We start from the raw sequence: 18,142 nt of genomic DNA, 5'->3' as shown, positions 1-18,142 counted from the left end.
ACATTGAGCACCAAGAAATAGCAGCAGGTAGACCAGCCCTGATCAAAGAGATTTCACAGTGTTCCTTTTGGTTAACTACTGTTGTGTAACTAGACATCCTCAAAATTAATTTTTGAAAATAGCAATCATCTTGTCATTTATTATACTTTCTTCAAGTCAAAAATTTGGGAAGGTTTTGGCTAGACTGTTTCTCACGTCCACTTATGCCACTGCAAGTCATATAGATGGTGAATGAAACTAAAATGGTGTGGAGTTGGTATGTGTGAAAAATCTTGGTACTTAAACATGTATGGAGGTCACTTATTTAAGTACCAAGAAGTTGAAGTACTTCTTCATATTAGACTATACTGGGCTTCCTCACAGCATGTCTGGCTCAGAGAAACAAAACATATTTGAAGCTAAAGGCTTCAAAAGCAAGAACTTCAGTGAAGCTGCATTGCTATATATGACCTAGTCTAAGCAGTCACATATTGCCACTCGGTCACACTATCTCTAATAGTTTAAAATGTTGTAAAATTTCACATAGTTTCAAGCAGAGTAAAAGTAGACACTGATTCTCAGTAAGAACATTGTCAAAAATATTGAAGTCGAAGAAGAAAAGTTGATGGTATGAATCTAAACCATGAGAAGATAGTTGTACACACACACACATACACATCTATGTCTGTGTATTATATTTAGTGAATATATATATATATATACATGTATATAATTTTTAAAAAAATGTATAGAAATTTAAATACATTAAAATTGATATAACCCTGCTGTTGTGGTGCAGACCGGTCAATGCCTCTGTGCATGGATCTAGGTCACATTGGAGGTCCAAGTTCAGTTCTGGCCCAGTCTACACAGGCCAGGTATAGTGGCATGTGCCAGTGGTCCTAGCTAACTAAGAGGCTGGGGCAAGGGACTGTGACATGGCAAGACTCTGTCAAACACACCTCTTTTTCTCTTCTTCTTGTGCTCATATGTGCACACCGTCTCTCATACACACATACAAAAATTAACTTACGATCAAATTTTATTAGTATTGTTTTTCTTACCTCTATCGCTCCTTCCCTGAGGAACATAATAAAATAAAAATCTATTAAGGTTTTAACAATATTCAGTATCCTTTCAATTACTCTCTATTCCTTAGCAGAGTTTTTCAGCTCTAATAAAATCATTAAGTTGCACATGATTTTTTTTAAGTGTGAACATATGTGACATATTTTATTGTTAATTCTTAACATCCATTATATGTATTTTAAAATTACATGAGTAAGGGAAATTGTTTGGCAGGAACAATATTTGCTATTATCACATTCTTTCCGATTACATAAAGTGACAGAAAGGAAAGATAAGTTTTCATGCCCTTATTAGTTTAATTTTTGTTAACATCATAGGGTACTATTTGTATATTTGCATTTTATATTCTGATATAAAACTCAAATAAGCCCCTGAAATGTGTATATAACTATATTTTCCATGCCATAAAAATTTACTTTAGCCTGGCATTTGTCTCTACCTCTTTTTCCAGGCATAAGGATTTGAAATTAATACATTAAATGTAAAAATGAAAAAATAATGGGAACTCAGGGTAAGAAATCAGGAGGAATTGGAGCATAGGAGAGAGATTATAAATCAGAGAGGACAATTTGAACAAGATGAGGAAATGGATAGAAAACAAATTTGCAGAGTTTGAATACAGGGACAAAATGCTAATAATATAGGGGAATACAGGGAGAGGTTGTTGCCAGCTCTCTGCAATCATCAATAAAAATACTGAATATAAAAAACTCAGAAGAGCAAGGGATATAGTATAAACTACTGTAATAGATCCAACCTGTAAGAGGTAAAATGTGGATACGGCCATGTTGGTAACATGGCCATTGCAGAAATCATCATCTGGCATTATAGCTTTGACAAATAATCTCTGTGATTCAATTTAGAGCTCTTAGCAAATTTCAATTTCATGTTGCCACCTATTTACGTTACTAGCTGGATATCAATTACATGCATTACACACATGCAGAATATCCAAAAGCTAGGTCTTTTCTCAATATTTGCCATTTAAGCAATGACTTTTCTATTTTTCTCAATAGCTCTGACCCGTAAACTTAGAGTTATCTTTAACTTCTTTATTTCTCTTCATTGGCAATTGTATAATGAAACACTAGAATATCCACAAATAGCTTAATGAAGCCCACTGATTAGTAAAATTAACCAAAAATTCATCAAGCAAGAAAAACGATCAACTAAAATAATGTGGTTAATTATTACAACTGAATTTAATAACTTTTATAAATACTTCACATACTTGTTTATAGACAGGATTCAAAATTGTACTCAATGCATTAACTCTGTAACATTTTCAAGTCTTATTAATAACACAGGTTACTTTAACCCAAACTCAAACTTAATTGCATCAGAATTTTGTAAACTAGAGTGGCTATCACATGGGAATATATATTTCTTCCAATATTTTTGTATAGGATGTTTTTGAAAGTTGATGTTCAATACTTTTTGAAATTTAATTGAGAATAATGACATAAAAACCAGTTGAATCTGTGTGTCATGCTTCCATTAATTTTAATTAATTATTCTTGAGACACATCATTTATTTGAGATTCAATATACACAGAATCTTTAACTTCCCTTGTAATACTCTGAGCCAGTTACTTGTGATTGACTTTTTACCCATGTCCTCTGATGTTTTGCCCTCAGACTACAAACATGATAAAATCCTACCAGTTTTTCAATTAGAAGCAAAAACTACATAATTTCCAGTTCCATAAAACTTCCACGGTATCTAAACTTACACAAAGGACTAGAACGTTAAATCAAACTTACAGGTATCAGACATCTTATCCAATGACCAGTTATACAAAAATTTTAAGAATACAGGAAATTAAAAGCTACAAGTAAAGCAGGGAGGAGTCCTGAATTCTAAGTACATTTCCCCACGTCCAGCTTCTCTTGCTCAGATGATATTTCTAAGTGATGTGGGTGGTTTACTTCAAAGAAGTAGCTAACTCAGTTATGAACAAAAATTTACACTTCATATTCAGATAGTCATGCTGCTTATCTGACATTTTACTGGCAGATAACTTGCCATAAACCTAAAAATTTTATGTTTATTTACCACGTGCAGTCAATCCACAGGCTACTCAAAACATTTGCTATGTTAAGAATTTTCCCAATAACAAAAATAGTTTATTCACTTTTTGCCAAATAATTGTTTATGAACACATCTATAAGACTATTAGACTGGATCATTCACCTTATTTCCATATCCTCCCTTCATCATAAGAGAGAAATTGCAAGCTGGCTACTTGATTCTTTCCTTTTTAATCTTATTCTCTAAGTTTGCTTAGGTTATTTACCCACTCAAATACCTTGACTTCTCTTATTTTTTGTTATCGAGTTATTATTTTTTAAGCAAATGCTGCCCCAGCTGTGAAGGCTTAGTCTGTAGTGTACTGAAGTGTCTGAAGTACAGTGTTGGAAGCCATGTGACCGATCACAAGTTCAAATCCCACAGTGACCTAAAAATAAACCAGATGTGCATGCAAGATCCTTACTAGCTGGAGGGCTGTGGGAAAAGAATCTTGGAACGAGGAGACCCCCTTGGGGTCTTTTTTATTGCATGTACATAAATGCACTCTAATGAAATAAAACAAATATAAATAAATTTTTAAAAGAAATAAACATAATTTATTTTTCAATTCTTTTTGATTACATAAAGGAAGATTTTCTAGAATGTTTTACAATATTCTCTTATAGAAAACAGGATTTTTTTCTATTTACACTGAAAAAAATTACAAAATCCTAGATAACAACATTTTTTTTACCTTATGTCCACTACTGAGCTTATAAAAGTCTGCCTTTTCCTTCTTGCTACGCTTTCTACATCTAATAAAATAAACTATGTAATAACTCCAACCTGAAGTTATGTCATTAACTTTTAACTTTCTCTTGATTTTTCCATATGTAATGAGTAGCAGTGATTTTTCTGAAATCTAGAGTCATTCTGTTTCAGCTGAGGTGTTGCTAATGGTAGAGAATACAAAATGAAAAGTAAAAGAAAGTTGTCATAAATATCAGGTACATGACCAGTTACATAAATGAGAACAAATGATTCTGTTTGCCCCTTAATTTATTATGAATGTTTGTTCACATGTAGACATATACTAAGCAATAACTCTTTTTTTTTTTTTGAGAGGTTTTTGCTATAGGGTGCGTGCACTCACCAAAAAGACAGAGAGAGACAGAGAGACAGAAATCACCCCTCAGGGGGGATAGTCACACTGCATTCTCCTCCATTTTCCTCTTGGGATCTTGGTCATGAACACACATGTGCCCCGTGTGAGTTTAATCCACTGGGTTCAGGACTCAAACCACGGTTGAATACATGGGAATCCAGAGACATAACCATTATGCCAGATGCTGGTCCCAATACTCTTGTTTTAAGTTCTCTTATTGTCTTATCATGTAACATAAGAAGTGTTTACTTTAAATTAGTATTGAAGTACTGCTAATTTTATATAATAAAATTTATATTAAAGAAAGAACTTTAAACTTTCTAAAGAACTTTATCTCTTTATGGTGAATACATTAGTGTTTTGTTTTGTTTTGTTTTTTTGTTTTCTGGATAGAAATTTTTGCTATAGGGCTCATTCCCTTCCCAGGATTAGTGCACTTAATTTTTTTTTTTTTAGGTTTTTACTATAGGATGCACACGCTTACTAGAGAGAGATAGAGTGAAAGAGAGAAATCATCCACCAAGGGGATTGGCCAAGAAGCAATCCTTTCTACTCCTTTCTCCTCTCAAGATTTGGGTACTAGCACACATACACCTGGCATGTTTTTCAAGCTACAAGTATGGAACTCAAACCACAGAGTCAACTATGTGGGATCTAGCACGTTAAACATGACACCACCTGCTGACCCAGATTAGTTCATTCTGGTTTGTACATAGTATAGTTGTATCATGTTAAACAAAATTGTAAATTTGCTGTTGTCTTTTGGAGATTAAGTATCATTTAAAGGGATTTGTGTGGATACCAAGTCAGCAATGGTTGGACTTGTGACTTATTTGTGTCAACTTGACTGGACTAAAGAATGACCATAAAGCTGGCAAAACAATATTTTGGGAAAGTCTGTGCATAATTAAATGTGTCTCCTATAAATATTCATGTGTTTGAAATTTAGTCTCCAGTGCAGCATTGTCAGGAGGTGAGGTACAATGGGAAGTGTTTAGGTCATAAGAATGGGTAAATGTTGCTATCAAAAGCACTTTTTGAAATGGTGTGGGGACACATTTAGAGAGAGAACCAGAGGTGTGGGGACATGCTCTGAGCAAACACCACCTGTCCTTTTGAAGTTTGGCAGAACCTTGTAACTTGTCCTTTCCCTGACCTTGGCTGCAGTCCGAGTAAGGGTGGAAATTGCTAGGGGTGTGCCAACAGACACATATGATGGATTTCAAGAAACATCTTGACCCCAATTAGCAGAATCCAATCCCTGCTCTGTATCTCAAAGGTTCTTTAGCCTTCTCTGGGTGTGGTGGTGCACTCCCTATGGAGAAGTTCTTGGGACCAGCAGTTAGCGTAATGACTATGTCGCTGGACTCCCACATAGTCGACTGAGGTTCAAGTCCCGGACCCAGCAGCTTAAACTCTCACCAGGTGCATGTGCATGCATGCCCAAGATCCCGAGAGGAGAATGGAGGAGAAGGGATTGCGGCATGACCATCTCCCTCGGGGGGGGAGGGGGAGGATTTCTTGCTTTCTGTCTCTTGTCTCTCTCTGTCTTTCTGGCAAGCTCATGTGCCCTATAGCAAAAAAAAAAAAAAAAAAAATCTCTCCAAAAAAAGAAAAAGAAAATTATTTAGCTTCTTCCCCACACCTACAACCAGGTTTCTCTGCATTAGAAGAGAAGACGAGACTTTCTCTTGATGAGATTATCACCAAGGGATACACCTGGCCCAGTATGACTAAGCCCTTATAGATTTGTTAACTGCTTCTTGTTGTCTGTAACCTGGTAACGAATCTATAAAGTGCCATGAAACATACATGTGTAATGTCTCCTGGTACTATAAATAAAGAGGCCCAGTTTGTCTAGGGGGCTCAAGCAGCTGCTCAAGTATAGCACAAGTTGCTTGGGATACCTAGGCTCAGGCTGCCTATGTCCACTTCTACTCTGTCTCTTTATCTCATTCTTTCCAGTTCCCTGGTCCTCACAAGATGGAGGGCTTTCTCTTTCTCATCTTCTTTCTCTTCCTCACTAGCAGTCCTCTGATCATGATTCAGCTAGACTCCAGCCCTGGGGCAGACACCGACAAAATGGCTTCACTCTCTTTTGCTCTTCTTCATGTGAGGAGTAAAGTTCCTTCAGAGAATGCAGTATTAAGATGCCATCTTGGAAGTGGCGATAGGGATATTAACTGACCTTGGACTTCCTGGTCTTCAGAACAGTAAGATATAAATTTTTAGTTTTTAAAAATTACAGTGTTAGGGATTCTGTTGTAGCAGTACAAATGGACTGACAGACTATGAGGGCATTTCTGTAAGAGATGAACCAGTACACTAGTAGACTGAGTGAAGAAAATTTTAGTCCTTTTTTGTGCTGCTATAACAGAATAGGTTATTATAGGTCATTTATAAAGAATAGGTTCATTCTGGGACCAGCAGTCAGCGTAATGGCTATGTTGCTGGGCTCCCACGTAGTCGACCGCGGTTCGCGTCCCAGACCTGGTTGCTTAAACACAGGCCAGACGTGTGTGCGTGCGTGCCCAAGATCCCTAGAGGAGAATGGAGGAGAAGGGATTGCAGCATGGTAATCCCCCCTGGGGGGTGATTTCTCGCTTTCTGTCTTTCTGTCTCTCTCTGTCTGTCTGGCGAGTGCACGTGCCCTATACCGAAAGCTCTCCAAAAAAAAAATAACAATAATAGGTTCATTTAGATCATGATTCTGAAGGTTTACGATTAACAGGCCACATCTGGTGACAGACTTTCTGCTGGTGGAAACTCTGTAGGGTCCTGAAGAAGTTTAGAGGATCACATGGCAAGAGAATATGTCAGCTTTGGTCTCTCTCCCTCTCTCTTCTTGTAAAGCCACTAATACTCAACTATAGGGGAACCTCACTCTAATGACCTTATCTCATTCTAATGACTTTCCAAATGCTATACCTTTTAATACTATAGTAAAATTAAGATTACACCCTCTTGGGGCCGGCCAGCTGGTGGCATGCTGGCCAAGGCACTGGACTCCTACATGGCTGGCTGAAGATCAAGTCTCAGACTTGGTGGCTTGAAAATTATGCCAGGCATGTATCTCCCAGAAGATAATGAAAGAAAAGGGATGGCAGCATAGTCATACCCCTAGTGGGTGATTTTTTACTTTCCCTCTCTCTCTCTCTCTCCAATGAGTTCACACGCCCTATGACAAAAACAACCACAACTCAACACATGAGTTTAGGTGGTGGGGGGGCACATTTAACTATAGCATAGATGAAGGGGAAATTTGACCCCTTTGATCTAGGACATATATCTTCTCTTGCCTTAAGACATGGATGGTTCTGGTTCTCAGATATTCAGACTTGGACTAAATTATATCACTAAATTCCCTGGTTTTCTAGATTGTGTGGAATATCATGGGACTTCTGAGTCTCTATAGTCATGTGAGTCTATCCCATAATATATAAAATATATAGAAATATAAGAGACATACACACTTATACATGTATTTGTGTGTGTTTGTGTATATAATCTCCTGTTGGTTTTGTTTCTCTAGGAAACCAGAATAGTATCTATAATATCTCCAGAGTAAAAGGCACTCTTCCCTTTTGTATGATGAACAGAATATTTTTCTCCAGGGTACAGCTTGGTCAGATTTGCTTATAGACTCTTACAAGTTTGGGCTTCTTAAGTACAGGATTATATGTTTTGAAACTCACTATGTATTCATCATCCATGTGCGTTCTCTTCTGCTTTAACTGGAGGACTGAGAGGCCTGGGTAGACTGAAATAAACAGAAAACTCACACTGCCTTCCTTTCTGTGAATAATACATCCTTTCTGATCCTGGAGTCTTAAGACATGTTCCAAAATCCATGAAATAAAGTTGTTAACATATAAAACCTCAGACCCTTCACAGTTCATGATTATTATCATAGATTTTACAGATGTCCATGAAGAAATGTTTTCATATCTGTTCTTCTTGCCTATTCTATAGAATCAAATTAATTTTTAAAAGTATAACCTGCAAGGACAGTATATAGATAGGAATTATATTTTATAACGTAGAAGCTAATATCAAAAACTTTACTCTATTGGAAAGATGTATGCCGCACTGTAATATTAAAGAAAGAAAATAAACCCTGTTTATAAGTTTTACACAACTGAGTGTTATCTCTTTTATAATTTTTAAATGTATTCTACACTAAAAATTTAATTGGGGTTTAATGAAATACTTTAGATATAAGATATAAAAAGTACTTTAGGGGAGCCAGTAGGTGGTGTAGTGGTTAAGGTGCTGGACTCCTATGTGATTGACTGTGGTTTGAGTGCCAGATCCAGTGGCTTAAAACTCATGCCAGGTATGTGTGCCCAGAATCCCAAGAGGATACTAAAGGGAAGGGAATGTGGCATTTCAATTCCCCTGGAGGATAATTTCTAGCTTTCTGTTTCTCTGTCTCTCTGGTGAGCACATGTGCTTTACAGCAAAATTCTCTCTCTCAAAAAAATAATAATAATAATACTTGAGGACTCTTGGAAGACTACTACAAAAAATACAAATTGGACCCAACATTAAGAAGGTTTATAGTCTATAGCATTGTCCCTAAATATAAAACATGCACAGAATCATTTTCTTTCTAATCAATACTCACTAATAACTGACAAAAAACACTTCTCTCTGCTTATTTGCATACATTGAATCAATTAACTTAAGTTAGCATAACATAGCCAATTTACAGCTCCACAAATGGTCTGTTCAAAGAATGATGACCCACTCTTTTTTTTTAAAAAAAAAAAGTGTTTTTTATTCCTTATGCTCCTCCTTATGTCATTTTAGGAATTGTCTGAAATTATGTTGAATAATTTAGATGTTATATTACCTTGCTTGGTTGCTACTTTAATGACTTGAACATGTGCAAACTAGTCTTAAACAGCACCAATTTGGTAGCTTTGTATTAAAAAACATTTAATCACTATAGTCACATTGCAAGTCAGATATATAAACATCAAAGCATAAAAATATTCGGAAATAATTTTGAATTGCCCTTGAACATGGCAATGTCAAGAAAACGTGTGGCTTTTTAAATTATTTCAATTTGATGATTAGCAAGCAATTATGTATAAAGATAAAAACACTGCATATATTTATTTTGTAATTTTTTCATGTTTTTTGTCAATTACATTTTGTCAGGCATAAAATTAGATCAGCCAAATTATGGAAAAATAATTATGCACTATAAATATAGGAAATAATTTAAGGTCACTGATTTCTTCTTATCTGCCAAAGCGTGCAATAATTGTTGCTGTCATGTAAGGCAATTCCTAATAGACTTCTAGAATAATTAGATTACTTAAAATATGTTTACTAACTACTATGAATTAGCAAATAGTAAACTGCTGTAATTCTTTCTGAATTAAGAAGATATATATACACAAAATTATGTACTTTAAACTATTCACTATTCTTTCTTTAAGAAAAAAAGCATTCAATTGAACTAAAAAGGGATTAACTATAAAAGACGATATGGCATATAGTCATATATAGCTTTAAGTCTCAAAGGAATAAATTTCCTTCATATCAAAAAAAAAGTACACAATATGCTACACAAAATGCCACAACATTTGTGGTTTAGGCCATCCACATACAGCTTCTACTTCTACTTAAAGTGACAATAAGCAAGTGATGATATTGAACTTAGAATCTGAAAATGGTTCATCATAAACATAACACAGCATAGAAAATTTGGACATTGTCTTCATGATTTATATTGTTCAATTATGTTTATATTACATTTGAAAAATAAGTATAAAAGTATAGTTTATAAATGATCCCACACTAAATACTAGAAAAGTTTCTCATCCTGAATTAAAATAAAAAAATATGTCTAAAGATGAATATGAATTATTTTTAAAGTGATGATTTATAAAGTTTTCAATATTTCTAGTGTATATTTAAAAATATAAAGTGGAAGGGTTATCCGATTGTATCAACATGAAAAGAACATGGGTCTGAGCCCTGAGACCTCTTTGTGCATAGACCACCAGTGCCTGGGATCCCAGCAAAATGAGACTTGAAATGGATCATGGCATGAAGACCCTGTTGTGGGTACCTGTCTGTTTCTGTCTTTCTCTTTCTCCTTCTCTTTCATGAAAGAGATAAATACATTTTTTTGGAGAGGTTTTCGCTATAGGGCGTGTGCGCTCTCCAGGACAGAGAGAGACAGAGAGATAGAAAGAGAGAAATGACCCCCTGGGGGTGGTCACACTGCAATCCCTTCTCCTCCATTCTCCTCTTGGTATCTTGGGCACACACGCACACTTGCCCAGTGTGAGTTTAAGCCGCCGGGTCTGGGACGCAAACCGCAGTCGACTACGTGAGAGTCCAGCAACATAGCCATTACGCTAAGTGCTGGTCCCGATAGATAGTACATTTTTTAAAGGTGAAAACAACAGTAAGGAAAGTTTCTTGAATTTAAGAATGCTTGTACTGGTAACTGAATTTAATCATAAGGAGATTTTTCTTGTTTGCATTCATATGCAAAGGAATAATCATCTTGGGGGACAGACAATGGCATAGTGGTAACTTCACACTCTGAGGTTGACTCACATGGGAAGTTCCAGATTCACATGCAGAGAGAAACATTTTGGAATCTGTATGTCCACTCTCTGGGGCTGGCTGCAGTTGCAATGCTTAGTAGTGTCAAGACCCTGTCAGAGTTGGTGTCATTCTGTTTCTCTCTATTTTCTTGTTCATGGAACAAAGACTATAAATTAATAGAAGTTTTCTATTTAGACAACCATGACTTCTTTTATGATTTTGTATATTTGTCAGGTCAATAGTAAACATATAACCCAGTTACCAATGAACTCATTAATACTACTACAGAAAAATAGCAGATCAGAAAGCCATCCAAAGAGAACATCTACACTATCTGTTACAACATATCCTTATAAGAAGATAAAATATTATTTCTTAAATCTGGATGGTGGACTCCTGGGGGGAATATGAATTAGTATAGCCACTGTGGAAAACAATATGGAGGATCCTCAGAAACCTATGAATAGAATTATCATACAACCCAGTACTTTCACTCTTAGATATCTACCTAAATGACAGGACTACAGTCAGTTCAAAAAACACTTGCACATCCTTGGTCATTGCAGCATTATTCACAATTGCTAAAACATGGACTCAGCCCAAATGTCCCAAAACAGATAAATGGATTGAAAAAGTGTGGCACAGTGTTACTATAAAATACTGCTCAGTCATTAAAAAAAAAAAAAAAAAAATTGAGATCCTGACATTTATACAAAGTGGATGGATGAAGACAATTTAATGCTAAATGAAGAGAGTCAGATGATAAAAGAGAGGCATTGTAAGTTCCCTCAATATGTACTGAATGGCAAAGGCTGAAAAATTGAGAAGTATACTAATAGAAGGGAAGGAAACTGAGGGGAGTGGAGATAGTATGTAAGGGAGTAGGTGATGGGTGTGGGAGGAATGGGATCAGGGGAAACAAAACTTAACAGAAAAAAAAAATAGAAGTTATCTGTTGATGATAATACATATGGTAATATCTATAACTTGACTATTATACACAGTATTCATGCTGGGAAAAACAATTTTGTACACTGTAAAGATGTACAAAAGATTTTAAATACAAATTTTTAAAATGTAAAAATAAATAATCTGAGTGGTGAGCATATAATGTTTATTATTTTCTTTTTCTTAAAATTTAAGTTACCTGGAACAGCAGTTAGCGTAATGGCTATGTCACTGGACTTCCATGTGGTCGACTGTGGTTCGAGTCCTGAACCCTGTGGCTTAAACTTACGCCAGGCGTGTGTGCGTGTGTGCCCAAAATCCCGAGAGGAGAATGGAGGAGAAGGGATCACTGTGTGGCCATCCCCCCTGGGGGGTGATTTCTCTGTCTCTTTCTGTCTCTCTGTTTCTCTCTGTCTTTCAGGTGCACACGTGTGCCGTATAGCAATAACCTCTTAAAAATGTGTTACTTTATTATAAAAATTTATATAAAATAATTATAAACACACCAATTTAAAAAGTTTACACAGAACTAAGTAAGAAAGTGTATACAGTATTTCAAATGGAAAACTAATAACAAAAACCTTATTAGCTCGTTTGAAATTATTTATTTTTAAATACAAATTTTTGGTGTTAGGGTTAGGGTGTTACATTAGGGTTAGGGCTAAATTTAGCTTTAGTGTTAGTGTTTGAGTTACAGTCAGGTTTAGGGTAGGGTTGGGGTTAGGGTTAGGGTGTAGGACTAGGGTTAAGGTTAGGTCTAGTGTTTGAGTTAGGCTTAGTGTTATGCTACATTTGAAGGTAGTGTTAGGGTGTTACATTAGGGTTAGTGTTAGATTTTACTTTAGTGTTACTGTTTCAGTTAGAGTCGTGGTTAGTTTAGGGTTGTGATTATGGTTAAAGTGTAGGACTAGGATGAGGGTTAGGTCTAGTTTTTGAGTTAGGATTAGGATTAGGTTAGGTTTGGGGTTAGTGTTATGGTATAAGATTAGGGTTACTGTTAGGTTTAGGCTTAGTGTTTGGGTTTGAGTTAGAGCTAGGGTTAGGTTAGGTGTGGGGTTAGGGTAAGTGTGTATGACTAGGGTTAGGGCTAGGTCTAGAGTTTGAGTTGGACTTTGTGTTACATTAGTTTTGGAGTTAGAGTTAGTATGTTAGATTAGGATTACTGTTAGATTTAGGTTTATTGTTAGGGTTTTAGTTCAAGTCAGGTTTAGGTTAGGGTTGGGGTTAGGGTTAGGATGTAGAACTACAACTAGGGTTCAGTCTAGTGTATGAATTAGGGTTAGGTTTCAGTTAGGTTTGGGGTTAGGATTAGTGTGTTAGATTAGGGTTAGGGTTAGATTTAGCTTTAGTTTTAGTGTTTGAGTTAGAGTCAGGGTTAGGTTAGGGTTGGGGTTATGGTTAGGATGCAGGACTAGGGTTAGGTTTAGGTCTAGTGTTTGAGTTAGGCTTAGGGTTAGGTTACATTTTGAGTTTGGATTAGGGTGTTAGATTAGGGTTATGGTTAAATTTAGGTTTATTGTTATGGTTTTAGTTGGAGTCAGGTTTAGATTAAGGTTGGAGTTAGGGTTAAGATATAGGACTAGGGTTAGGGTTAGGTCTAGTGTTTTTGTTAGGTTTCGGGTTAGGTTAGTTTATGGAGTTAGGGTTAGGGTGTTAGATTAGGGTTACTGTTAGATTTAGGTTAATTGTTAGGATTTTAGTTAGAGTCTGGTTTAGGTTAGGGTTGACGTTAGGGTTAGGGTGTAGGACTAAGAGTAGGGTTAGGTCTAGTGTTTGAGTTAATGTTTGGGTTAGGTTAGGTATGGGTTTAGGTCTATGGTGTACGATTAGGGATACATTGAGATTTAGTTTTATTGTTAGGGTTTTACTTAGAGTCACATTTTGTTTAGGGTTGGGGTTAAGGTTGGGGTGTAAGACTAGGGGTTAGGGTTTGCTCTAGTGTTTGAGTTGTGCTTAGGGTTAGGTTACATTTGGAGTTTTGGTAGGGTTTTAGATTAGGGTTAGAGTTAGATTTAGTTTTTTTCTTAGGGTATTAGTTGGAGTCAGGTTTAGGTTAGGGTTGGTGTTTGGATTAGGGTGTAGGACTATATTTAGGGTTAGGTCTAGTGATTGAGTTAGGGTTAAGGATCGGTTAGGTTTTGGGTTAGGTTTAAAGGTTAGGTCTAGTGTTTGAGTTAGGGTTAAGGATCAGTTAGGTTTTGGGTTAGGTTTAAGGTGTAAGTTTAGGGTTAAAGTTAGATTTAGGTTTAGTGTTAGGGTTTGAGTTAGAATCAGGGTTAGGTTAGGGTTAGGGTAAGGGTGTAGGACTAGCATTAGGGTTAGGTGTAGATTTTGAATTAGGCTTCGCATTAGGTTAGTTTTGGAGTTAGGGTTAGGGTGTTATATTAGGGTTACTGTTAGATTTAGGTATATTGTTAGAGTTTTTTTCGAGTCTAGTTTAGGTTAGGGCTGGCATTAGGGTTATGGTGTAGGACTAGGGTTAGGGTTAGGTCTAGTGTTTGAATTAGGGTTAGGGTTAGATTAGGTTTGCAGGTAGGTTTATGATGTAAGTTTAAGGTTACAGCTACATTTAGGTTTAGTGTTAGGGTTTGAGTTAGAGTCAGGTTTAGTTTAAGGTTGAGGTTAGGGTTAGGGTGTAGTACTAGGGCTAGGGTTAGGTATAGTGTTTGAATTAGGGTTAGGGTTAGGTTAGGTTTTGGGTTTGGGTTAGGGTGTCAGATTAGGATTATGGTTAGATTTAAATTTAGTGTTAGGTTTTGAGTTAAACTCAGGGTTGTGTTAAGGTTGGGGTTAGGGTTAGGTTTTAGGACTAGGGTTAGGGTTAGGTCTAGTGTTTGAGTTAGGCTTTGGTTTAGGTTAGCTTTGGAATTAGGTTTAGGGTGTCAGATTAGGGTTACTGTTAGATTTGGGTTTATTGTTAGGGTTTTAGTTGGAGTCAAGCTTAGGTTAGGGTTGGGGTTAGGGTGAGGGTGTAGGATTAGAGTTAGGGTTAGGTCTATTTTTTTAGTTAGGGTTAGGTTAGGTTTGGGGTTATAGTTAGGGTGTATGATTAGGTTTAAGGTTTGATTTAGGTTTAGTATTAGGTTTTGAGTTAGAGTCAGGGTTAGGTTAGAGTTGGGGTTAGGGTTAAGTTGTAGGACTAGTGTTAGGGTAGGTCAAGCGTTTGAGTTAGGCTTCTGATTAGGTTACTTATCCAGTTAGTATTAGGGTGATAAATTAGTGTTAGATTTAGCTTTAGTGTTATTGTTTCACTTAGTGTCAAGATTAGTTTAGGGTTGGGGTTAGGGTTAGGGTGTAGGACTAGGATTAGGGTTAGGTCTAGTGTTTGATTTAGGGTTAAGATTAGGTTATGTTTGTGGTTAGTGTTATGGTGTAAGATTAGGTTTACCGTTGGGTTTAGGTTTAGTATTAGGATTTGAGTTAGAATTAGGTTTAGGTTAGGTGTGGGGTTAGGGTAAGGGTATAGGACTAGGGTTACAGTTAGGTCTAGAGTTTGAGGTAGGCTTCAGGTTAGGTTAATTTTGGAGTTAGGGTTAGGGAGTTAGATTAAGGTTAGTGTTAGATTTAGGTTTATTGTTAGGATTTTATTTGAAGTCAGTTTTAGGTTAGGGTTGCAGTTAAGGTTAGGGTGTAGGACTAGTGTTAGTGTTAGGTCTAGTGTTCGAGGTACGTTTAGGGTTAGACTAGGCTTGGGGTTAGGGTTATGAAGACTTATTTCCTCAACATAAAATAATTACTTACATTACACTATGAAATGTTATTATGTCAATACTATGAAATACTAAACATTATTTTTAAAAGACAAACAGATTCTGAAACTCAAAGTTTAATAAATATCTTCAAAGGAAATCACCAAAATATTTGCATATTTGTTAACCAAGTTGCCAATCCAAAATACAAAATCTACCAAAAATGGTCTAATTAAATTCAAAGAACATAAATGTTTTATATATCTTAGCTTCTGAGATCATGTAAAGAGAAAAACAAAATCTTTTTTACATTTGAATTTTTTTTTTTTTTTTTTGGAGAGACTTTTGCTATAGGACACACGCACTCGCCAGACAGACAGAGAGAGACATAGAGACAGAAAGCGAGAAATCACCCCCCAGTGGGGATGGTCACGCCGCAATCCCTTCTCCTCCATTCTCCTCTCGGGATCTTGGGCACGCACGCACATGCGGCCCGTGTGAGTTTTAAGCCACCGGGTCCGGGACGTGAACGGTGGTCGATTATGTGGGAGTCCAGCGACATAGCCATTACGCTAACTGCTGGTTCCCTACATATGAGGTTTTATACAAAAATGGATTTGTCAATTTGTTTTAAAAATAAACACACACAGAATGTTCACTGTTACTTAGGCCCTTCCTATACTATCTTGGAACTTTAAAGTCCTTTTAATAATCTCAAGATTTCATAGAAAAATTAACTTTTTACTGTGAGTTGAAATTACAAAGAGTTTTCTCTTGAACATAAGAAAGTTTTCAGTGTTTAGTCTAAAATTTCTAGAGGACAGTTGTCCAGTACTAATATGCTTTTCCTTCACTACAAAAGGAAAGGATCCTATGTGGGGACAACTTAACTTAAAGTCCATTTTCTCCAATAAATTCCCCCTCAATACTCAGACATTAGCTTCCCCAAATAAGCTTGTCACACAACTGCTTTTGAAGAAACATTCAGTACCAAACTACTGCACTTGCTCTCCTTACTTATTTAATGTCAGATTTTGTAGTTACTTGGTGACAGACTGGTATTGTTACTCCTTTAACTTTGTCCAAACATGTACTAACATCCGACGAAAGAACAAATAACTGCTAGACTCTGAAGCTAAATCCCAAACAATAAGGATTTTATTTTTATGGATGATGTCAAAGTTAACTATTGATTCAAGTAAGTCTATCGTTTTGTTTTTGTTTGTTTTTGTTTTTATTTTGCAAGACAGGTTTCCCTAGGCTGTGACACCATATCTAGCTTGTCAGATGGACAGGGAATCTAGCTTGAGCACCCACGGGGCCTCAGTCTGTTCAGCAGCAGCAGCAGTAGCCAGCATGTGCTACTGTATCTGGGCCTGTTCCATCTTGAAGAATGTCATTACTCCATAAACAGCCACTTTTCCCAAAGCCATGTTCAGTCTCACATTCAGGTCTTATATTCCACGGTAAGGACCTGGTTTGGGTACTAACTTTAATGCTCAGGATCAGTCGTGAGGCGCTGACTTTCCACAAATAATCATCACTTTAAAAAATCAGTTAGGGACCAGCAGATGGCGTAAGGTTATGTACCTGGACTCCCATGTAGTTGACCATAGTTAGCGTCCGGACCCAGGGGCTTAGAAAACATGCCGGGCGAATGTGCAGGTATGCCCAAAATCTGAGAGGAGAATGGAGAAGAGATTGTGGCATGGCCATACCCCCTGGGAGGTGATTCAGGCTTTCTGTCTCTCTGACTCTCTCTGTTCTCTGGCAAGTGCCCATTCCCTATAGCAAAAAAATGTCTCTCAAAAAAAAAAAAATCAAAAGTCATAAAATTTGTGCTTTCTTCCCCCTCTCTGAACAAAGAGCAATCAGAAAGGATTTTAAAATACATTGCAAGAAAGTCATGACATTAAGAACTGTCCAATACAGAGGAGAAGTTTCCACATGGCTACAGTGAACTAGATTTTTAAGGAAATGAAGATTTTCTACTAATAATCCAGCCTCCAACAAACAAGCTAGCGGTAGGGAGCCCCCCCAACACCCCCAGCCTTCTCTCTCTGTCTCTCCGTTCCTGTCTCTCCCTGCTTCTGTCTTCCCTTTTTTTTTTTTTTGTAATTTTTCCTTTTTACCCCTTTTTTAAAAAGGCACAGTTTTTCTCTGGCTCTTAGCCCCACCTTTATTCTTGTTAATTTTCGCTCTGCTCCTCCCATCCAGGCAGAAGAAGCCACAGGCCTTCAGGAGAAGGTTCCACATGGCTACAGTGAACTAGATTTTTCACGCCGTGCAGTTTTCTATTTTGTGATTTTTCTTAAGAACAGTAATTACAAATTTTTTCCGCCTTCCTTCTTGTTAATTTTCGCTCTGCTCCTCCCATCCAGGCAGAAGAAGCCGCGGGCCTTCAGAACAAGGTTCCACATGGCTACCGTGAACTATCCTTTCAATGTGTTTTTAGACAGATCTAAGAGCACTGTAGCTAAACATTCAAATACTAATAGGGTTGAAATATTCCCCACTACCTACTGAATCTGCTGCGCCAGCGATCACAATAGAACGGCAAAGAGATTCTAGATCACCTCTGCCTGCTTGCTCCTGAACATTAAGGCTGAACTTCAAGAATTTGAAAGAAACACAACATCCATCAGATGACAAGAAATCACCGCCGGATCACGAGAAATATGGGAAAAC

This window comes from Tupaia chinensis, unplaced genomic scaffold, assembly GCF_000334495.1.
Source record: "Tupaia chinensis unplaced genomic scaffold, TupChi_1.0 Scaffold000079_1, whole genome shotgun sequence".
Lineage (NCBI taxonomy): Eukaryota > Metazoa > Chordata > Mammalia > Scandentia > Tupaiidae > Tupaia > Tupaia belangeri.
Note: the sequence above shows the minus strand (reverse complement) of the source record.